Raw genomic sequence first — 21,733 nt, forward strand, 5'->3', positions numbered from 1 at the left:
TAGGCAGAAGCTCACCTCACTTCTGTCCTTTGTGTTGGGAAGAGCAAGGAAGAAACAGCCTAATGAAAAAGCTAAGAGGAGGACTGGCATTTTCTGGGTTTGAGTCTGAGCTTGCAACTGCTCTACATACCAGACAAGACTGAAATCAGCATTTAAAACAGAAAATTAAGAAGGGTAAATGTAGGAATCTCACTGAGTTACTACCTGTCTGTTGTTTGTGAAGGAAAAGAGGGTTACCTGCCTGCTGTACCACTGCAAAATTAATCCAGGCATAACACAGCCAGGCTTTGGTTGTTCAGTTAAGAGCCTGTTGTTCATTTAAAGAGCACTCTGTTTGCTTTACAAATTTGTCCTTTCCCAAAGCATATAACATTTTAAAGGCATAAAATAGGGTGCAGAGATTTGATTACTTCTTATGACAGATTTGAATGAACAAAACCATCTTCGTTGTTTCCTCCCACCTTCACATTTCAAGTAAAAGCACAAAGAATGTCACTCCAAGCCTTCTTTCTCCTCTGATCACCTCTTCTTCCACCCCTAAATACAAGGTCTAGAAGGCCCTGCAAAATCTTGGTTTCTTGATTATCTTCTTGGTCTCATGCTTATTATTTATGATCATCATAGTACAGTAGAGTAATAAGGGCAGCTTCAGTAAATATCAAAGCTTCATCATGCTTGCATTGTGCAAGCTTGAGGTTTGGCTTTAATCTAAACAACCAAGTGGACAATAAATGGCAGAAAATATTTGTGGTAGAAATAAAACCCCAGACTTGTGTTTCTCCCACTGCATTCCTGTGCTCTTCAATCTCCAAGACAGAATCACTCCTCTCTAGGCCAAGTAAGGGAAGCAAACAACACCAGTCAGAATCCATCAGCATACAGCATCAATCCATCCAGGCTTGCCAGTATCCTACTCTTGAAAATAGAGTCATAAGCTCCTTGGGTCTCCACAGCTTAAGGGTGCATGGCTATATTCAGTGGTCTTCCACACCACGGCACATCTATGTGGTGATCTAGGACAGGTCACACAGGAGCACATCCAGATGGGTCTTGAAAGTCTCTAGAGAAGGAGACTCCACAACTGCACTGGGCAGCCTGTTCCAGTGCTCTGTCACCCTATGGTAAAGAAGTTCTTCTTCATGTTGAGGTGGAGCTTCAGTTCCAGTTTGTGTTCACTAACCTTGTCTTATCCCAGGATACCATTGAAAAGAGCCTGGCACCTTCTTCTTGACAGCCACCCATCAGATAATAGTAAACATTGATAAAATCCCTTTCCAGTCTTCTATTCCCCAGACTGAACAGCCTCAGGTGTCTCAGCCCTTCCTCATAAGACTAATGTTCCAGTTCCTTACCCATTCTTGTAGCCCTATGAGGTAAGGTACCTAGAAGGTAACCAGCAAATCTTGTTCCTTTGTTCAGAATGTAGAAACCAAGACCTGATCTAATCCAGGTCAGATGCTGCCCATATAATTGTCCCAGTGAAGACATTAAGAACATTGTCTTTGGTTCCTTTTGGTTAAGAAGACTTAAGCAGAAGTCCCCATTCCATTTTGTACTCACTGAGGTCGATGGTTTAAAATTATATCAAGCTTTGGCTGGTCTTTGTTTTAGTAACACTAAGATTAAAACGTTTATTTAGAGCCAAACTAAACCAAAGTTGTTAGAAAGATGGTGCTTACTTAAAAACAGTAGTAGTTACAGAGTTGTTCATTGACTTGCTGAATGAGAACCTGTGAGATGTTGAGAGCAGAGCAAGGTGCTTAGAAAAGCTCAGTGAGAAGTTTCACATCAGCATGATCTGACAGAGCATCACAATAGTGACTGGTGAGGGTTTGTATTTCAGCGGCAGAAGACAAACACTGGCTGGAAGCAATCTCATCTCTGTACTTTTTAACTGCTAAATGTATCATCAAGGATATCTGCCTTTCTCTCCAGCATCAGCCAGGAATTGAGACTAAATGGATCATTGATCTGTTCCAATATTGAAAACCACCCAGTATATGAGGGAAACATCTCAACACCTTATCTGCACAAGAGCATAAGTGAATTTCAAGCCCTGTTTGGTAACCACATACACTGAGACAAAACTTAATTTCCCACCCTTCTTTTTCATATATCTTGATTTTCTCCCCCATTTGTCTCTGGAATTTTCTGGATTCATCTCTTCAGCTTTATCAATCAGACCTCAGAGGGCAAGAGGATGAAACCTTGATCATCTAAATTAACCCCTTTGATATTGCAGCTGCTGCTAGAAAGCAGAGCAGACCTTATCTTGAGCACTGCCAGTCATTTTGTGATATTTGCCTAGAATGGAAAAAAAACCCACGACTGCTAGTAAGAGTAGAATCCAATTAAAAATGCATTCACTGCACACAGGGAGCTGACAGGGAAATGGTTAAGCAGAACAGGGTTGGCCACACAAACTGGAACATTCTTGTAATTTTCCCATGAATATCTAAAAAAGAACATTTTCTCTGCACCTTCTCCCGGACATATGTCCTGAGGGTTTCTAATTGATTGATAAGCCAGTACCAGCTTTCTTCACAAATAGGCAAGATCACCTACCTCCAAAGTTAAGAAGCACAGAATCATTATCTACACCATTTAACAGTGTACTTTGCTGTCCTGGCTTTTACATCTTGCTCTTCCTCTTCTCATCTTATGCTCTTTTGCATGGTAATAGAAAGCAGATGTAATGAAAATAAAACCTGTTCTAAACCCTTTCCTTTGTCTTGTGCATCCTTTCCTCCACACCCTGGTTTAGCATTCTACCTTTGGAGCAGAATTATCCCCTAGCTACAAATTCTAATATGCCCTGATCTTTCCATTTCTAAGTCTGATCCCAACTGGAAACAAAAGCAATTTTACAAATAATAGGAAAGCCTGAGGTTTGGTATGGAAAAGCTGAACCAGGCAAAGGGAAGATGTGATCTTTCTGTGATGCAAATAATGCTCTACATTAAATACGTAACCAAAAATAAAGCTCCCTCAGGTATATTTGCTAGTTGAGACAAGAAGAAACATCCTCAGCATGTAAACACAGAATGGGGATGGAAATATTCCTCTCTGTGAAAATAACCAAGGACATAATTAGTGTGGTTCTTGGCCTCAATTGGACTTCTTTAAATAGTTCAACTTTCTGCTGTTTGCATTGAAAATATTTGCATAGAGGTAAGGCTGTGTACAATCAACCATAAAATGCAACGGGGAGAAATGTTACAGCTTTTAGATGCCTTACACATACAAAAGAGAGAAAGTTACAGTAGAAACTGAGAATGAAGGCCAATTCTCCTCTCATCCAGCTTGCATCTCACGATGCAGATGTCCAGAATTAGCACGAGAGTTCAGGCCGGGCTTCACAAAGGGCACGATGCACTTCAAAACCAAGCTTGTAACTGTAGCCCTTTGCTAGATATCCTAGGCTTCAAAAATAAAAATCAAAACTTAACTTCCTTCCATTTTGAGAGAGAACTCATGGACTGATTTAGGGGGAGGGGAAGTTTAATATGTAAAGATGCTTTGGTATATATCTTTGCATTCGCTAAGGGCAGTGTTTTTAGATTTGATGAGTACAGTTGAACCATCTGAACTTACAAGACTTGCTGGACTGAAGGACAAAAGAGAACAAAGTGGTTTTGCTGTCATGAATACTTTGATTCTGTAGACAACTGAATTTAACAATCAAAGCTTGGAGAAAGGTAAAAATAGGTCTTCCAGCATTTCTAAGATGACTCATTCAAGACCTTCAGAATCTCAGTGTTTAACAGCACTTTCTCAAGGCTAGAGAATCAAGCCTGTTACCTACAGATTACAGAATCATAGACAGGTTTGGGTTGGAAAGGACTTCAAAAGACTTCATCTAGCCTAACCTCTCTGCAGTGAGCAGGGACATCTTCAAACTAGAACAAGTTGCCCAAAACCCAGTCCAACATGAGCTTGAATGTTTGCAGGGATGAGACAACTACCACCTTTCAGGGCAATCGGTGCCAGCGTTTCACCACTCTCAGCGTACGAAACGTCTTCCTTCTACCTAGTCTAAATCTCTCAGACATCCACCAAAGCAATGAGCTCACACTGCTCCATTTTCCTCGGGGCAAATCTGTTTGTATGAGAGCTGAGCGAATTTAATGGCCTGTCAGGTTTGGCTGAAATTAGTTGAGGTCTTCAGAAGTATTCGAAGACCAATAGATAACAGATACAAATAGAGAGGTCCAACATTCCTCATTTTCCTGGAAGGCCAGACTAAAAGTTATTGCAATTAGTCCCACATCTCAGAAGTGGAACCCTGAAAAATAGTCTACAGAAAGAGGCAAAACAACAGCTTGGAAACAAGACTGGTCACAGCCAGCTTGTTCAGAGCCTAACTCAGACAGCTGGAACCAAACATATAAATTGCAGCGCCTCTGAGTATTTAATTCCTCAAAAGCAAGGTGTCAACCAGCCTTCTGAGCAATCCAGCCCGAGTCAGTCTGGCACAACAATAGCCTGTCAGTTCAAAAGGACAAACACCCAGGAGATTGTCTGATAGTGATTTCTTGCTGAGGGACTAAGTCCCCTGCACAACAACTGACTCTTTTGAGCAGCTGAGCAGTAACTAACTTGGGCAGAGGCTATCTGGGGACACGAAATTTTGCTGATGGGCTCAGAGATATTACAGGGCACATGCTCACCTTCAGCTCTGCAGAAACCTTTTACAATTGCTATGCTTGTTTAAAACAAGGTGACTGTCTGAACTCCTTTCTCCTCAATTTACATTAGCTAGGCACAATTTTCAGTCATAAAAGCACAGAATGTTTTGGGCTGGAAGAGACCTCCAAAGGTCTAAACCCCCTACAGTGTGCAGGGACATCCTCCACTAGAACAGGTTGCCCAGAGACTGTTAAGCCTCACCCTGAATATCTCCAGAGATGGGGCCCCAACTACCTCCCTGAGCAACCTGTTCCAATGCTCCTGCACCCTCATGGTGCAGAACTTGTTCCTAACATCCACTCTAAACCTCCTCTTCTCTCATTTTGAACCATTGCCACCATCCTGACACTTCAGGCCTTTGGAAACAGTTCTTCTGCAGCCTTCTTGTGGGCTCCATTAAGGTACTGGAAGGCTGCTATTAGGTCTCCTTGAAGCCTTCTCTTTTCCAGGCTGAACAACACCAGCTCCCTCAGTCTGTCCTCATAGCAGAGGTGCTCCAGCCCTCTGATCATCTTCGTGGCCTCCTCTAGACCCACTCTATCAGATCCCTGTCTCTCCTGTGTTATTGTACATTCTGCATTATGGTAGGAAAGAAGCTTTTACCTTAACCACATAGCTTACATAGCATTCAGTGCTGTCTAAGTTACAGATCAGGAAGAACATAAATATTACTAAAACTAGTTTGTAAAGAAAACTAGTGTGGGTAGTAGCATCTAAATTAAAATGCATGTTGCTAGGTAAACACAGATAAAAGTGGAGGAGAGTTCTACAGTTTTGCCCTAAAAAAGACAGCCATTACAGAACTGATGGAACTTCTTACACCACCTCAAGCTGCCTGGTGCTGGCTGCTGCCAGGAAAGAGATTCTGGGTGAGAATGAACACTGAACTGAGCCAGTACTGACAGCTCCTGTACTCCAGCACACAGACTTCAGAGTTGAAATATATATAAAATCTCCTTAAACAACTTGGTTTTCTTTGATACATATTGCCCACTCAAAATACCTGTCTTACCATCTGTCTCCCACCAAATGATATCCTGCCATTTCCTCATTAAAATAAAGTAGAAATGTGAAGGAGTTAATGCAGTTAACATCTATTCAGCCCATTTGTTCAACAAGGCCTCTGGATTCTGACACAACATCAAGTTAATTCAGCTGTGGGTCAGATGCATGGGACTTAGATGTGTATCTTTATTTTTAATTCAGCTATAGTGAGCATCCTTTGCTGGAACAAAGCTCCTTTTGCAAGGTGTCAGCAGGAGACAATGTATTCAGCTCTGTAATTATGTACTTCGGTACAATCACATCACATTATATACAAAATCACCACACTGGAAAAAAAAAAGAGGCTAGAATGCTAATTAGTTCACAAATTAACATTGATTTGATTTAATGTTGAATAAGGGTCTGCAGCTTATACTTATCAGAGAACTTCAATTTCAGGCATGCTCATACACTTGTGTTTTAACTAACACTGTGCAGCCTGTACCAGGTGCAGTGGGTTCATTATCTACGGATAAAGAGGTATGACTTACTCAAAATAAAAATCAAGCACAGAGACTCCAGCACAATGTCATCCAGCAAGACAATACCCTTTGGGACCGAGCTATCCAGTAAAAGCAGAGCTTAACAATCACCTGTCTTTGTGCTGCACCACGTTAGGGAAAGGCAAGCAGATCCTATTTCCAGAGTAGTGCCCTTTCCTGTCACTGATGGCAGCACTGACAGGTGAAAATCAAAATAATAATGCATATTCTAATAACAGTTTGTACTTTTAAGACATCTTCATGGAAATAACTCAGCTTTCAAACAGCACCCATGATTTCAGTCTCAGCTCACTGCCATGTGGATAGGGAAATTATGCCCTCCCTATTCTGTCCCAATTCTGCTCATTCAAGGGGTGTTCTGATGTTGACTGAAAGGCAGCAAGGGTGTCTGGATGGAAAATGAAGCAGAAGGGACATGAAGAAAGGTTTTTTTGAGATTGCTGTTTGAGCTGGGATGGAAAATATGAACACTAATACTGACTGCTCCAGCATCTGACAGAGGCAGTGCTGACAACTTCAGCTGCTGTTGGAGTGCTGACTCCAGCTACACACACAGGTCGCCTCGGCTCAGAACGGGGCTGTGAGAGGAGCTTATGGGGCTGGCATCTGCCTGCTTCAGCCCTACTCGTATCACGTGCAAGGTTTGGATCCAGTGCACACGAGTGCTGAAGGACAGGTCAAGCAGGCTGTGCACAGTTTGTTAAGTGGGTGACCACTGTCTGACAGAAGAACATGTTCTTATCCAGGACAGGGCAAGACATCAGAAGCACCACTTTCTGTCATCAGGGAAGCAAGGTCCTTCCATGTGCTAGCTACTGCAACTGCTCTGGCTACTTACAAGGTAAATACTGCAGAAGAACAAGAAACAGTGAAGGAGAAACTCCCCTATACTTTGAATAATATTACCTAAAGGAACAAGAAACTGCTTGTTTTCAAAAGTGGAAGCCTGGGGAGGGCAAGACACTGGGATGTGGAGATAAGCATAAAACTAGACCAGTCACCTGAACTGTTCACTCTGGTGAACTGTGTGGCAGGAGTAAAAGGTGCCACAGCTAAAGGGTAATCAGAAGAGAGACTGACAGAGCTGGGTAAAGCAGCACCAACTTCTCTGAAAAGTTCCATCTTCCAATGCAACTGGAGTTAGAGAAGATACCTCTTTGGGACACCTTGGTAGAAACCAACATATTTAAATTCTTGATCAAGGAATGGGCATAGCTGCAGAGAAGCCAATTAATATATCCTCAATGATTTGTTCCCAAGAGTCCAAGAGCTCCTTATCTTTCTCTGCAGGCTTGTATTGGGTTTTTCCTCATCCTTTTTTGTTTAGCTTATAAGCATGAACACCCATAAGCCTATCCCATAAAATTCATGTCTAAAGCCACAAAGAACCAAAACAGCCTGCAGACAAGTTTTGACAAGCACCTGGGAAAGAAGACCTAGAAGAGGTCTGCGTCCCAGAGGAAAGAGCCACAAGATAAGCAGTACATGGGCACTGCCTTCCCTTCTCAGCACTCCAGAGAAGACCCACTGCAGCAGCTTTCTAGTAATTACTGTCCCCACCCAAGCTTTAGAGGACCTGCTCTCCTGAAGGGTGGGAAGGTTTCAACATGTGGCTTCAGAAAACTCATTCTGGGCACAGAGTAACATTAACTGACCTCCGAGCTGCATCCTTCCTCCTACGTTGTTATTCACGCAGGTGCTCCCTCCACAACAAAAGCAGCCCTGTGGAAAACACAAGATCATAGCAACAATCAAAAGAAAGCAAATAACAGAGTTATACAGGTATGTCATGAAACTATTTTCCTTCCACAAGAAAATATACCTAAACACAGATAGAATGGCTTTAAATCCTCTTCTGAAAACATGTTTCTTTATGCTAACTTGACACTCATTAAGAAAACATGGCTTGGGTATAGAACTATATTCAGTGCATGAGAGCAAATGTTGAAAATCAGGACAAAAGAATCCAGGGATAAATTTATATTTGCTGGGATGAAAATGTAGATGCAAAATGAGTCTGACAATTTTGCTATTCACAGCTGAGGATTAATTTTATTAAATAATTTCACAGTTTTCCGGTTCACTGAGTGCATATTTTCTAGTAACTCCCCAAGAAGGGAAGTATTTGGTATCTAGCAGCTTACACCAACACATTGCTTCATTCAAGCAGCACTCGACCTGCAATACACTTATTCTGTTAGAGTTCATTTTTTTCACCCTGTTTGGTTCAATCTCTTCTGCATTTGCTTGACCTAGTAAACTATTCAGTTCACATCTACCAGGCTGCACAGAGGGTAATTGCAGAGTGTCACAAATGAATACCTACAAGGCACCACCCCCAAAAAATACATAAGAGAGGGGAAGTCATTATTAGAAAGGTTAATCTTCTCAACTGCTGCTATCAGTTGGAACAGATCAACTCAGGACCTCTTTTTGTTTCTTTTATGCAAAATGTCAGCTTCTGCAGACTGTTGCCCTCTGTGCCCCGCACTAAACATGTTACAATTGCATTATCATAAAGCATTATGTAAAATAAAGTGAGATGAACTTTCAATTATTTGGGTCAAAATTTATTCCAAATTGAAACTCATTCCCCTGCAGAGAACCAGGTCAAAGAATAAAAGCTCTCAAAAGCAGGATTTAAGACCTTCCACTCACCCACAGACAGTGTCTTCACAATTTGTGGCTAGCACCCATGGCTTACAGATGGCTCAGCATATCAGGCTGGTTCTTACTGTAATGCACACATCACCTCTTACCCTGAGATAATTTCACATATCCCTCCTATTTTCAACAAAAAGCAGCTCCATACCAATGGCAGGAACTAGAAGGCACTGGATTTATTCATTCACTACATGCCAAGGCAGTAGTTGCTATTGCATTAATAAACCCAAGCCACTGACCAGAGAAACCTCTTCACTCTCTTCTCTCCTCACCTCCCTGCAATGAGTCATTCCTCTGAGTGATCTACAGTCATATATTCTGCCAGTAGACTCAGGACTTCAAGAGCTGTTATTTACTGGATGGTCACCGGAGATTTAGAGGTGAAGTAACCTTGGCTCTGATTCTTTCTGTGCAGCACATGGCTAGATTTACACCTGACAAAACAATCAACTTACCAACCACTGAGAGTGATTTCCAATACAGAATAACAAATCTGACATCACAATATACGTGCATCTGGCACACAGCAAAAATGCACCATCCCAGTCCCTGCAACAGGGGTGGAATACCAGCAGCCTTTGAATCGCCACCCTGGCACCAAGCTCTCCTCGAGATAAAGCAGAAATAATAAACTGGCAGCCACACGTGCCAGAGTTATCTGCTGGAGAGCCATTAGAAAGGGAACATGTTGGATTCTCTGAACTGCTTCATCAGTCCAGCCTAGGATCAAAGTCTGCTCAGCAACTCCTAGTAAAAGCAGCAGGCACTGTACAAAGGCAGCTCACAGAACAGTTATCCACCTGCGGATTGGGGAGAGGGACCTAGGAGTCCTGGTGGATAACAAGTCATCCATGGGACAGCAGTGTGCCCTTGTGGCCAAGGTGACCAGAGGGATCCTGGGCTCTACTAAAAATAGTGCGTCCAGAAGAGGAGGAGGTTCTCCTCTCCCCCTCCTCTACTCTGCCCTGGTCAGACCTCATCTTGAGCACTGCCTTCTAGTTTTGGGCACCCCAGTTTAAGAGGGACAGGGATCTGCTGGAGAAGGTCCAGCGGAGGGCTACAAGGATGATGAGGGGACTGGAGCACTGCCTGATGAGGAGAGGCTGAGAGACCTGGGGCTGCTTAGTCTGGAGAAGAAAAGACTGACTAATGTTCATAAATATCTGAAGGCTGGGGGTCAGGAGAGGGGGAACAGGCTCTACTCACTTGCTCCCTGGGATAGGACAAGGAGAAATGGGTGGAAGCTGCAGCACAGGAAGTTCCACCTCAACACAAGGGGGAACTTCTTTACTATAAGGGTCGCAGAGCACTGGAACAGGCTCCCCAGAGAGGCTGTGGAGTCTCCTTCTCTGGAGACTTTCAAAGCCTGTCTGAATGCAATCCTCTGTGACCTGAGCTAGGTTGTATGGTCCTGCTCTGGCAGAGGGGTCGAACTTGATCTCTTTGGGTCCCTTCCAACCCCTGACATCCTGTGAGCCTGTGACCTGCAACTACCTCCCTCTGCCTCCACTGCAGAGAAAAGAACTTCAGCTAAACACACAGAGAGTAATAAAAGTGGAGTGGGAGAAAGGTGTTGGGTTTTTTCTAGCAGATGCTTAACTGAACCCAGATCTTCTCAGACAAGTGCTGCAGCTTTTCTAAGGTGCCACTTAGCACAAACTGGGAAGTGAGAAGAAGAAACAGACATTGTACTGTGCTTGGCCAGCAGAGAGAAACCTTTACACATACTGTCTTCTGGTTTGAATTTAACATGTGATCCTGGCCTAAGGGCAAAATGTCAGCAATGCAATATGAATTACTGGCAGGCAGTAATCTGTATTAGTGCACTGTGCTCATGAGGAAGAGCAGCAGCACATGGCTGTGCTAGCAGCAAGCCAGAACAGCCTTAAATTCCTTCAGAAGTGGCCCTTCTCGAGGCAGAAAGAGGTCAATCATGGGACTAGGCACAACAGAGCTTGTATCCATGCAGCTGTAGCTCTCAGAGGCACTTTAGGTGCTTTAACCTTCCCAGGTGCATTTCCCAGTTAATCAGAAGTTACACTGTAAGCACAATTTTAAAGAAGTAAGACATAAAGGAGTCCAGCCTGCGTAAAGAGCTTGGTCTGTCAGCATGCCTGTATCACCTGTCTGTCCTTTGCCTGGTACTCCACACACAAACCCCTGAGAAACAATTCTCCAACTGAAGAATTAATAAGATTGCTGGCATTTTTAAATGTCAGTCAGTTTTCACACAAGCTTTCTGCCTGTGGAAAAATGGGAGAGTCACCATCCATAATTGTCCAGCAAGAGCATCTCTTTTTAATGAAAATGTTGAGGATTCATTTAGAGGATGCTCTGGGATGAACACCTCTTGCACTGCTGTCTGGGGGTTGCCCCCAGAGCACCTCACCAGCATCAGCAGAGATGTCAGCTGAGACAGATGATAAGATTAAATGTTATCCTCCTGCCAGGATAGCCAAGAGCATCCTCTCCTCCCTGGGGAGACTCAGCAATGAGAGTGTAAGGATCGCCAGGGCTATGGAGCCAAAGAGGTCAGTGACTTCTTCCTGACAAATATCTGCCTTAGAAACAGCACTACATGTCTGCCCCTTGTCCCAGTACTGACAGCATGGTGGGGGTCAAGAAGCAAATGTGCTTTTATTGCTTACCCAAATGTAGTGGAAATGGTAAGGAGAGCAAATTTTGTCTGGCCTTTAAGTCTTGAAAGTCATGTGCCAAAATCTAGATACAATAATACAATACCCAGGGTCTGATGTGCAGCTCCTCTGAGCCCAAACCAAATTCATGCCTCTGAACCTCAAAAAAAAAAAGACTGACATTTACTGAGGTGGTTTTTTTTAAGTGCTGTCTGGTAATTGCAGATAATTCTTTTTTGTAGAATGCCTCTGATAGTGACACCATCAGCAAAGCTCTCGAAGCAGCCTGCCAGACTACTCCTGGCTCCTGCAGGGACATCATGTTATCAGAATCATCTCACCTTTTAGTTTGCCCTCTTTTTTTCCAAAGCCCAGCAAGGACAAAACCCAGACAAACAGCAAAAAAAAACACCACACCAAACAAACCAGCAAGTATTGTCCAAGTTTATGGCAAATACGGTCAGAGAGTAATGAATAAAACAAAATGCCTGTACCAGAGTCAGGACATTCAGAAGTAAATATGCATTCAAAGGCAGCTCAGACTCTGCAGCTAATCCTACAGCCACAGGAGGTCCCTACCTGAGTAGGGGATCTGCTGATCTTGATTGCTCCTGTGACCTTTCCTGCCTGTGCTCTAGTGCCACATGGTGAGCAGAACAAGCTGCTTTTGCTCTGCATGAAGGCTGCAGGGTTAACCCCGGAGACAATCAACACATTTCATCCTTGGCATGACTGCCACGGAGTACATCACATGCTGCCACTGGTTATCAGGAAGCCCTCTCCAGTTCCTAAATTACACATGCACAAATTAATGATCCTTATGATTTTTATTCTGATAAATGGGCAAGCTCTTGTAATACATGAGAATTTAAATTTCCACACTCGTTTCAGGCTGAAATTCCACCCAAACGGGCACAGCCAAGCAGTCTGGCTACAGGCAAAAAGAAACCACACCTTTCATCTCCAGGCTCCCAGACAGGCCAGAATATGGGATGGAAATAGAATCACACAATCACCAAGACTAGAAAAGACCTTTAACGTCATAGAATCAAGCAGGTTGGAAGAGACCTTCAAGCTCGCCCAGCCCAACCTAGCACCCAGCCCTGGCCAAGCAACCAGACCATGGCACTAAGTGCCCCAGCCAGGCTTGGCTTCAACACCTCTAGGGACAGCCACTCCACCACCTCCCTGGGCAGCCCATTCCAATGCCAATCACTCTCTCTGGGAAGAGCTTCCTCCTAATATCAAGCCCATACCTCCCCTGGCACAACTTGAGACTGCGTCCCCTTGTTCTGTTGCTGCTTGCCTGACAGGAGAGTCCAACCCCACCTGGCTACAGCCTCGCTTCAGGTAGTTGTAGACAGCAACGAGGTCACCCCTGAGGCTCCTCAAGTCCAGCCATAACCCAACTACCCTGGCCCCTAAGCTGCACCCTGAAGCACTACAGCTTCTTGCACGCCTCTAGGGACGGCAACTCCACCACCTCCCGGGGCAGCCTGTGCCACCTCCTCACCACTCACCCAGAAACTTTTCCTCATGTCTCATCTAAAACTCCTCTGACACAACTCAAACACATCTCCTCTCGTCCTGTGGCTGGTTACTCGGGAGAAGAGACCAACAGCAGCCTCCCCCCCGGTAACTAGAGAGCAGCAGCGAGCTCTCTCCTCAGCTCACCGCCCCCAGCTCCCTCACCTGCGCCCCGTGTGACGCACTTCAGAAGCCTCGCCGGCCTCGCTGCTTCCTCCGGACGCTCCCTGCCGCCAGGGCCCTCGACACCTTCATGTTAACGTGGGACCACCGCCTGGCTCTCCACGTCGCGTTTCTTTCGGTAAGGGCTCTCGGCAGGTTCGCAGCCACGGCCGCTCCTCGCCGTGCGCCTCACCCCGCAACCGGCCGCGGCCCGCCCGGACGGCGCCCAGGCCCGCCCGCCTCGGCCTCGCGCACCGCAGCCGCCCGCACGCGGCGGCGTTTGAAGCGCGCGGGCCGCCGCCGTTCCCGCCCCTCCGCCCCCGCCCGCCCCTGACCCCGCCCCTGACCCCGCCCCTGACCCCGCCCCCGCCCCTGCCGCTGGGTACGGTCCCGGGCCGCGGGGAGCGCTGAGCCGCGCAGCCGTGCCCCGGGTGCTGCCGCGGAGCGCTGAGCTGCGTGCGCGGATCTGCAACTGCGACCAGCAGGAGCGGCGAGGGGACTCTGCCCCTCTGCGCTGCCCTGGTGAGACCTCACCTCCAGCCCTGCGCCCAGCTGTGCTGCCCGCAGCTTAAGAGAAACATGGAATTGCTGGAGCAGGTCCAGAGGAAGCCACGAAGCTGACTGCAGGGCCGGAGAACCTTCCTTACAGAGCCAGGCAGAGAGCTGGGGCTGTTCAGCCTCAAGAAGAGAAGGCTCTAGGAGACCTCCAGGCAACCTTCCAGTACCCAAGGAGGGGGCAACAGGAAAGCTGGGAAAGGACCTTATACAAGGGCCAGTAGTGATCATAGAATCATGGAATTATCCAGGTTGGAAGAGAGCTCCAAGCTCAGCCAGCCCAACCTAGCAGCCAGCCCTGGCCAAGCAACCAGACCATGGCACTAAGTGCCCCAGCCAGGCTTGGTTTCAACACCTCCACGGCATCTCCACCACCTCTCTGGGCAGCCCATTCATGAGAGGGAATGGATTGAAGCTTGAGGAGGGCAGATTTAGAGTAAGTATTTGGAGGTGAGACACTGGAACAAGTTGCTCAGGGTAGCCACAGATGCCTCCTTGTGACAGTTTGGGTGTTACCTGCCCCCCCCCCCCCCCATATGAAATCACCCAGACTAGACTCAGCTGAGCTGGGAATTAGAATGCAGCTTTGTATTTACAGCTAGCTCAGCACAACATACAAACAGATAGTTACAATGTTTACAGCTATAGACAGAGATAGACAAGTTAAAGTGATACAGAAACACAACAGCCCTCCCAGAAACCAGAGTCCCCAGGAGGGGCTCCCAACCACCCTTCCACCTCCTTTCCACCCCTCTAACTTATTCCAGACTTTGCCTTACACTCAAGGTGAGTTTGGAGAACCAGCCAGGGGAGTTAGGAAGCAGAAGGATTAGTTAGACAGCAGGTTAGGGAGAAAAGTGCAGGCAGCAAGACAGCCACAGAGCAACTCTGATACCTGTATTTTTGTTCTCTTTTTTATCCATCTCAGCAAGCCTCTGAGTGAAGTAGACATCACCACTGTTTCCTTTGCACAGCCTATAATCTAATTCTTCTCACCAAAATATTCCAGCTAGCTTCTAACTAGCACACCCCTCCCTGGAGGTGTTCAGGGCCAAGTTGGATGAGGTCTCGAGCAACCTGGGCTCGGGGGAGGTGTCCCTGCCCATGGCAGGGGGCTGGAACTAGATAATCTTTGAAGTCCCTGCCAACCCAAACCATTCCATGAATCTATAATCAGTTTAGAACACTTCCCATCAAGACCAGAGAAGCTTTATTTATCCATTAAGTCAACTGCACTCACTATAAATACTCCATAGGAACAGAAAATGTGATCAGTGGTTCATGCAGTCACCTCGGAATGCAACATCACACTGCCTAACTCCAGAGGGTTCCTTCATGGGACACAGCAGATCACTCAGTTTGCATGCTTACACTATTAACAGTTACAAATAAGTTACTTTCCAGTCTTTAACACAAACCAGTTCTTTGGCTGTAAACTTTGGGCCAGTAAAATTGCCATTGAGTTAGCTAATGGTGGGACTCAATGACCTTAAAGGTCTTTTCCAACCATGGTGATTCTAAGGACAGCTTTGCTTAGCTTAGCCATGAGAAATCAGCAGCACTTGGTGGGGATTTTACAGCATAAAAGCTGTCTCTGTCATTGTGCAGTGGAAACAATCGTTGTCCTCTCCATTGGCAGGCAGCACAAAAACTAAGTGTCTGTGTCTCATTTAATAAAACTAATATTTGTACTCTGCTCCTGTGCACACACAGAGGAAGAGGTTGTGCAAAGCCTTCTTCAACAGCAGTGACATTAGAGTCAGCTCTTTTGAGCTTTTGCAGTATCCTCAGCAGCCTCTCCCTATCTGGCAGCCAGCTACATCATCCAAGGAAAAAGCCAGAGCACAGAAAGCCCCACAAGAGGCTGGCCAGAGCCATGTCAAGGCAGTAATCTTTGCTAGGAAACACAAACTGTTTCTGGGTCTGAATTCAGGAACACTCTTGTCCCCGTTTACCACCCAAGACTGCAGCAATGATTGCTAATAGACCTCTGTGAAGAGTAAAAAAATTATGTTGATTAGTTTCCAGCAGTGCCATTTGCCTTTGCAAAAGAGCCTCAAGTAAAATGGGTATGAGAGCTTGGCCATGCTGTGTGAAGGGAAGAATTCACATTCCACAGCATGCTGGGGAACCAGCTACAAAACCACTACCTGTGACAAGGGCACCCAGCTGAGCACATGTGCAGTGGGCAGCCTCTTTCCTCTCTGCAAACCCTTATCAGTCTTTATTGTCCATTTTGCCCTGGGAGGGTTCTTTAATGCTGTACACCTCTTTTTAAGTGATTGCAACCAAATCTGCTGGTCAAATGCTCAAATATTTAATGCAAAACCACTTCTTAACAACAGTGGGGTGCTAAATGTAAATAAACCCACTGCTTATGAAAAACTGAAAGAGACAGAATGATAGTAGGGATGGCTTTTTTTTCCTTCTATACAGGGGGGAATGGTAAAAGAGAGCTCTTCTGTTTGCCCCAGACATATTTTCACTTCAGTCACATACTTACTGACCTCTTACTGGCAAAACTGCCAGTCAGGGAAGAGGATGCTGAATGTTTCCTAAATAGAATGCTCTCCTCTAAAGCTTCATCCAGAAGAAAAGGTGACCACATGGCTTGAGAGCTGAAGGGTACTTGCAGGATACAGTATCTCATGTGGCTCTGGATGTGCAACTTAGGACTTGCATTCAGAAGTCTCACATTATCAGTTTCTCACCTCAGCACTTATAGAGAAAAGGTCTTCAATCTGCCTGTGATGAACACCTCATCCTAACACGTTGAGACCTCATCCTAACACATTGAGTGCTGTGTCCAGTTCTGGGCTCCTCAAATCAACAGAGATGTTGAGGTACTGGAAGGTGTCCAGCAGAGGGCGACAAAGCTGGGGAGGGGCCTGGAGCACAGCCCTGTGAGGAGAGGCTGAGGGAGCTGGGGGGGTGCAGCCTGCAGCAGAGGAGGCTCAGGGCAGAGCTCATTGCTGCCTGCAGCTGCCTGCAGGGAGGCTGTAGCCAGGTGGGGTTGGGCTCTGCTGCCAGGCAGCCAGCAGCAGAAGAAGGGGACACAGTCTCAAGCTGTGCCAGGGGAGGTCTAGGCTGGCTGTTAGGAGGAAGTTCTTGTCAGAGAGAGTGATTGGCATTGGAATGGGCTGCCCAGGGAGGTGGTGGAGTCTCTGTGCCTGGAGGTGTTCAGGTAAAGCCTGGCTGGGGCACTCAGTGCCATGGTCTGGTTGACTGGACAGGGCTGGGTGCTAGTTGGACTGGCTGAGATTAGAGGTCTCTTTCAACCTGGTTGATTCTGTGATTCTAACAGAAGAGCCCTACACTAGCTCAGAATAATAGACAAGGACACTCTTATTAATGCCTGAGAAGCACTCAGGCACTGTGGTGATTGAAATGCTTAGGTAGCCAAGTGGGTACTACCTACTAAGAGAGTTCAGAAGTCTCCCTAAATATAAACATTTTAGCTCCTCTTTGCTTTCATTGCAACCCACTGCCATGCAGTGATGGCCTCAGCCACTTGTTCAGGAAAAGAAGAAAGGCAAAATGAAGATTCACTTCTCAAAGGTCAAACAGTGGAAAACAGACCTGCTTTCCACATTTTGCAGTGATGCTTTCTTTATTCACTGTGTGTGCCTGATATCAAAGCCTTTCCTTGCTTTACCATTCCTCTTTAGAATAAAGGCTTGTTGAAAGGATGTATATATTGAACCAAAAGCACAAGAGGTCCAAGAGCTGTCATAAGTGTGAAATAGCTGAAGAATTAAAGCTGCTTTGCAAACAGTGCAAGCAACTGGAACTACTAATGTTTGACTTCAGGTGTGTAACAGACCCTGGAAGGAACCTTTACAACACTGAACAGCTGAGATGTGGTTTTCATTTCATGGCCTGAAGTTGTGCCAGGGGATGTTTAGATTGAAGATTAGGAAGTATTTCTTTCCTACAAGAGTGGTCAAGCATTGGAACAGGCTGCCCAGGGAGGTGATGGAGTCACCATCCCTGGAGGTGTTCAAGAAATCTGTGGCCATGGCACTTGGGGAAATGGTTTAATGGCCATGGAAGTGTTAGATCAACTGTTGGACTCAATCATAGAATCAGGGTTGGAAGGGACCACAAGGAGCAGCCAGTTCCAACTCCCCTGCCGTGCCCAGGGACACCCTACCCTAGAGCAGGCTGCACACAGCCTCAGCCAGCCTGGCCTGAAACACCTCTAGGGATGGGGCCTCAACCACCTCCCTGGGCAACCCATTCCAGCCTCTCACCACTCTCATGGTGAAGAATTTCCTCCTCGCATCCAGTCTGAATCTCCTCACCTCCAGCTTTGCTCCATTCCCCCTAGTTCTGTCACTACCTGAAATCCTAACAAGTCCCTCCCCAGCTTTCTTGTAGGCCCCTTCAGATACTAAAAGGCCATGATAAGGTCACCTGGGAGCCTCCTCTTCTCCAGACTGAGCAGCCCCAACTTAGAAGGCATGTCCAATGAAAATGATTCTACAATGCTATGATTCATTCCCATCATACAGCTCTCACCCACTGGGATACCTTCATTCAGCCAGTCTCAGTCATGTAGAATTTAGTGATAAAATGCTTTATTTCTCAGCCAGCCCACAGAGTACAGTGAGACTGACAACCCTGAACTAGCATAGGGGCCAAACACATCAGTAGTGCCGTCACAGCACTGGTTCCCATCCAAGCACCTGTGCTTATCAGGGAGTCTTCCTGTGATGTGGATGCTGTTGTCCTTGTCACTCTGAGACAAAAGAGAAGTGACATTCACAAGCATCAGGGAGAAGCAAACTGTCTTCTGTTCAAAAGCTGTTACAGTTGGAGGATTCCCCTTTCCTATCCCTCTTCTGTGCTTCAGCAATGTGGGAGTGGGTGAAAAACACATACACAACATCCTGCTCTAGTCCTCTTCTCCCTTGCCTGTTTCTTTATCTTTGTTTCACTTCAGCTGTCCTGCTCCCAGAGTTGCAAGGAATCAAGCATGGAGGACATTCCCTTCCATGCATAAAGAAAGCATTCCCATGTAAAGGAGAAGAATGAGATCAGAAAGAACAAATCTCTCAAGACTAGCAGCTCTGGGTTAACAAGGTCTAACTGTCTCTTGCCTCTTTCTGTTGCCACGTGTCTGGGCCTCTATTTTAACCCTGTACATTTAATTCCTGACACTACCAAGAACAGCTTTGCAATAAACTTCTTCTGAGATTTGTTGCCTTCATAGATAACACACAAAAAGAAGGTAAATATTGGTCTGGTTTCCATCCCACTGGCCCTGCCTAACAAGGTAGTTAGACAGACAGGCTGATAATAAAACTAATGCAGGGTTTTTCCTTCATGCCTGCCTACACACCAGTCACTTCCACGTGCTGGAAAAAACCATTTGCTACCTGCTGTGCTGGTTTGCCTCCTTCTACAGGATAACTGCCTTGAAGACAGCTGATGCATCTGTTTTTGCTCCTACCTTGCCCTTCAATGCTGCATGATTCTGTGCGCTTCTGAGTTACCCCTGGACAGGACACACATACATGTGTGTGCACACCTACACATATATGCATCAGCACACAGATACTCATGTGCTGGTGCTGAGCTGAATTTGACCTGATTTTCAAAGGTAACTTGTCTTTTAACACACACTTGCACTCAGAGCTAAACACAGCTTCCAAGTGTTCATGTTTATAGCTGCTTCTCCAGACTTAGGCACTACTGCTGTGGCAGGGAGTTGGGTTCAGTCAGCAGTTCACTGTATGGAAGATCCAGCAAAGCAGCAGCACACGTGAAGGCAGCTAAAAGAATGAAAGCCTGGATAGGCATCACACATTCTAAACTGCACAGCCAGGGAGAAGGCCTTAGAGAAATCTTTAAGGAAAGATTACAGCAGTTATTTTCAGGAGATTTAGGGCTTAGAATTCCTCATCTCTAGGGAGAGCAGAAGAAAACCCATTTATCTTGACTGGTCGGAACTACATAGGGACACAGAGATCAGAATGACAGGGAAGCATGTGGAGACACAAAGTTGGGAAGGAGAAAGTGGAGCAGGAGCTCTGCATGCTGCCTGGAGCTGGTATTCCTCTTATCTTTGCAGACATGTTTGTTCAGCAGCAAACAGTCAAACGAATCTCCATGTAAGAATGAAACCAGCATCTTTCTACATCTGACTGCCTGAACCCAAGCAGCCAGGCTGCAATTCTAAACTTAGAGGTGACTGACCTCCTTTTAGGAAGCCAGAAGCACTAGGTGAGAAAAGGAACGTGTCAGCAGGCCAAACCCATAAAGTTCATAGAGTTAAGCAGTCATACAACCCTGACAGCCTGTGCTGGAGCCATGACACTGAACCATTTTTAGTTAGGGTATGAGTTATTCATTTCTAGAGGGGTTATGGAGAAGGTTTCTGCCACTATGGGGACTGCCACCAGTTGGATGCCTGCAACAGATCTGCCTCTCATAAGCAGCAGCTTCTTCTGCAAGTAACCTCTTCCACACTTCTGTGTGTGTGACTACAGTGCTCTACTGTCAACTCTCTTCAAGGCTTCATTCTACTAGCTTAACATTTGTCTTAGAGATTACTAAACACAGAAAGAGGTGGCCTTTGAAAGTGTTGGTCTTTGCTGTTTTCCTGCCTGTGAGATGAGAATAATGCTTGTTTCCCAGAGACATGATGCACCTGATGCATGAAGGTAAACACTGCAGCTACTTCACCAAGGAGGCCACATCTCAAGGAGAAATATGGCTGAGTGTAAACCTTTCCTTCTGAAAACATTCATTAGCAATGTTTAGTCTAAAGAAGTCTCTGTGACCATATGGGCTCCAGTAGCCTTATTAATCTGCTTCATTAGTGCCAAGCAGAAAGTTGCATTTATTTGACCAATATTCTGCTTTAAAACCAGCAGGGGTTTCCCCCTTCCAGTCTGTGCTTTTGTGTGCAGGTTTCTGTTCCTCACACCCCATCTACCTGCACCTCTTGCTGTGAACTTTCCCAACCACACTGCTTGCAGACTCCCACCTCATTTCTTTCACCTCTCCTTTCCTAATGCATATTGTCAAACATGTTTTTCCCTGCAGCAAAGCTTAGTCATAAAATCATCTGGAACTTTTTACAGGGCTGTTGCATTTGCATGCTAATCAGCAAAGTCCTCATCTCCCAGCCCAGAAGAATGATCAAGCTGCAGGCTTACAGAAACCCTTTGCTGGCAGGGCTAGGAATCCCTGAGTCCCTCTCCAAGCTTCATTTAATCTATCAGGATCCAAATCTGGCCTTTAACCTTGTTCACCCCCTCTCCCCCAGTCCTGGCCAGTATCACAGTTTGACCTCCCCAGGTCAATGCCATGGATTTTCTGCCTCCAGATGTTCCTTTTTATTCCCCTGTGCTAATGTTGGTTACTACAAGGATAAGATTGGATTTCTCAACTCATGGCTGAAGCACTGAAAAGAAATGGCCATTTTAACAACTCCTGCTCACTGATGCTGAAGTGATGATATCATTTCACCATCATTCAGGCCTCTTTTATAAAGATCTTGGCACTTACCAAGCTAAACAAAACTCATTTTGATCAGTTCTAACAAGATGATGAATACATGCGGACGCAGGTGATGCAAAATCCATTCTTTGCATCAGATGAATAAGCACTTTGTTGAAATGTTGTCAAATTTAATCCTTTTGCTGATAGAAATAATTCCAGATATTTAAAGGGGAAGGAAAAAGTTCCATGTCCCTAATGCAGTAAAGCTTGCCTGATTTGGGTTCAGTAGCAAATATGTGTGTTTGATTTTCTTTAAGCACTTTTGCTGGTGACATTCAACAGCATTTAAAACATATACATATATATTTGAAGCAGTTGTCACTGGCCTTGGGCTTCATAAGTACTACTTCATCAGATCTGAATGGAGATCTGCATTTTCAAAAGACCTCCACCCTCAGAGTGATCTCAGGCTCATCTCTCATGTAAAGTAAAACACATCCT

The 21,733-nt window shown here is 45.6% G+C and overlaps 1 protein-coding gene across 14 annotated transcripts in view; it reads right to left on the reverse strand.

Annotated features, from left to right (window-relative positions):
• The window catches only part of DAB1 (DAB adaptor protein 1), a 534,753-nt gene extending 521,288 nt beyond the window's left edge, over positions 1–13,465 (reverse strand). For 13 of the 14 annotated variants that reach the window (XM_064146933.1, XM_064146950.1, XM_064146949.1 and 10 more), the window contains exons 1-2: positions 13,229–13,465; positions 7,892–7,958 (exon numbers count right to left, since the gene is read on the reverse strand). The gene's annotated coding sequence lies outside the window, so the exon portion shown is untranslated. The remainder of the gene's footprint in view (positions 1–7,891; positions 7,959–13,228) is intronic. The other variant, XM_064146935.1, reaches the window with a different exon arrangement.
• Positions 13,466–21,733: the final 8,268 nt, after the last annotated feature.

This window comes from Pogoniulus pusillus, chromosome 8 (genome assembly GCF_015220805.1).
Source record: "Pogoniulus pusillus isolate bPogPus1 chromosome 8, bPogPus1.pri, whole genome shotgun sequence".
Lineage (NCBI taxonomy): Eukaryota > Metazoa > Chordata > Aves > Piciformes > Lybiidae > Pogoniulus > Pogoniulus pusillus.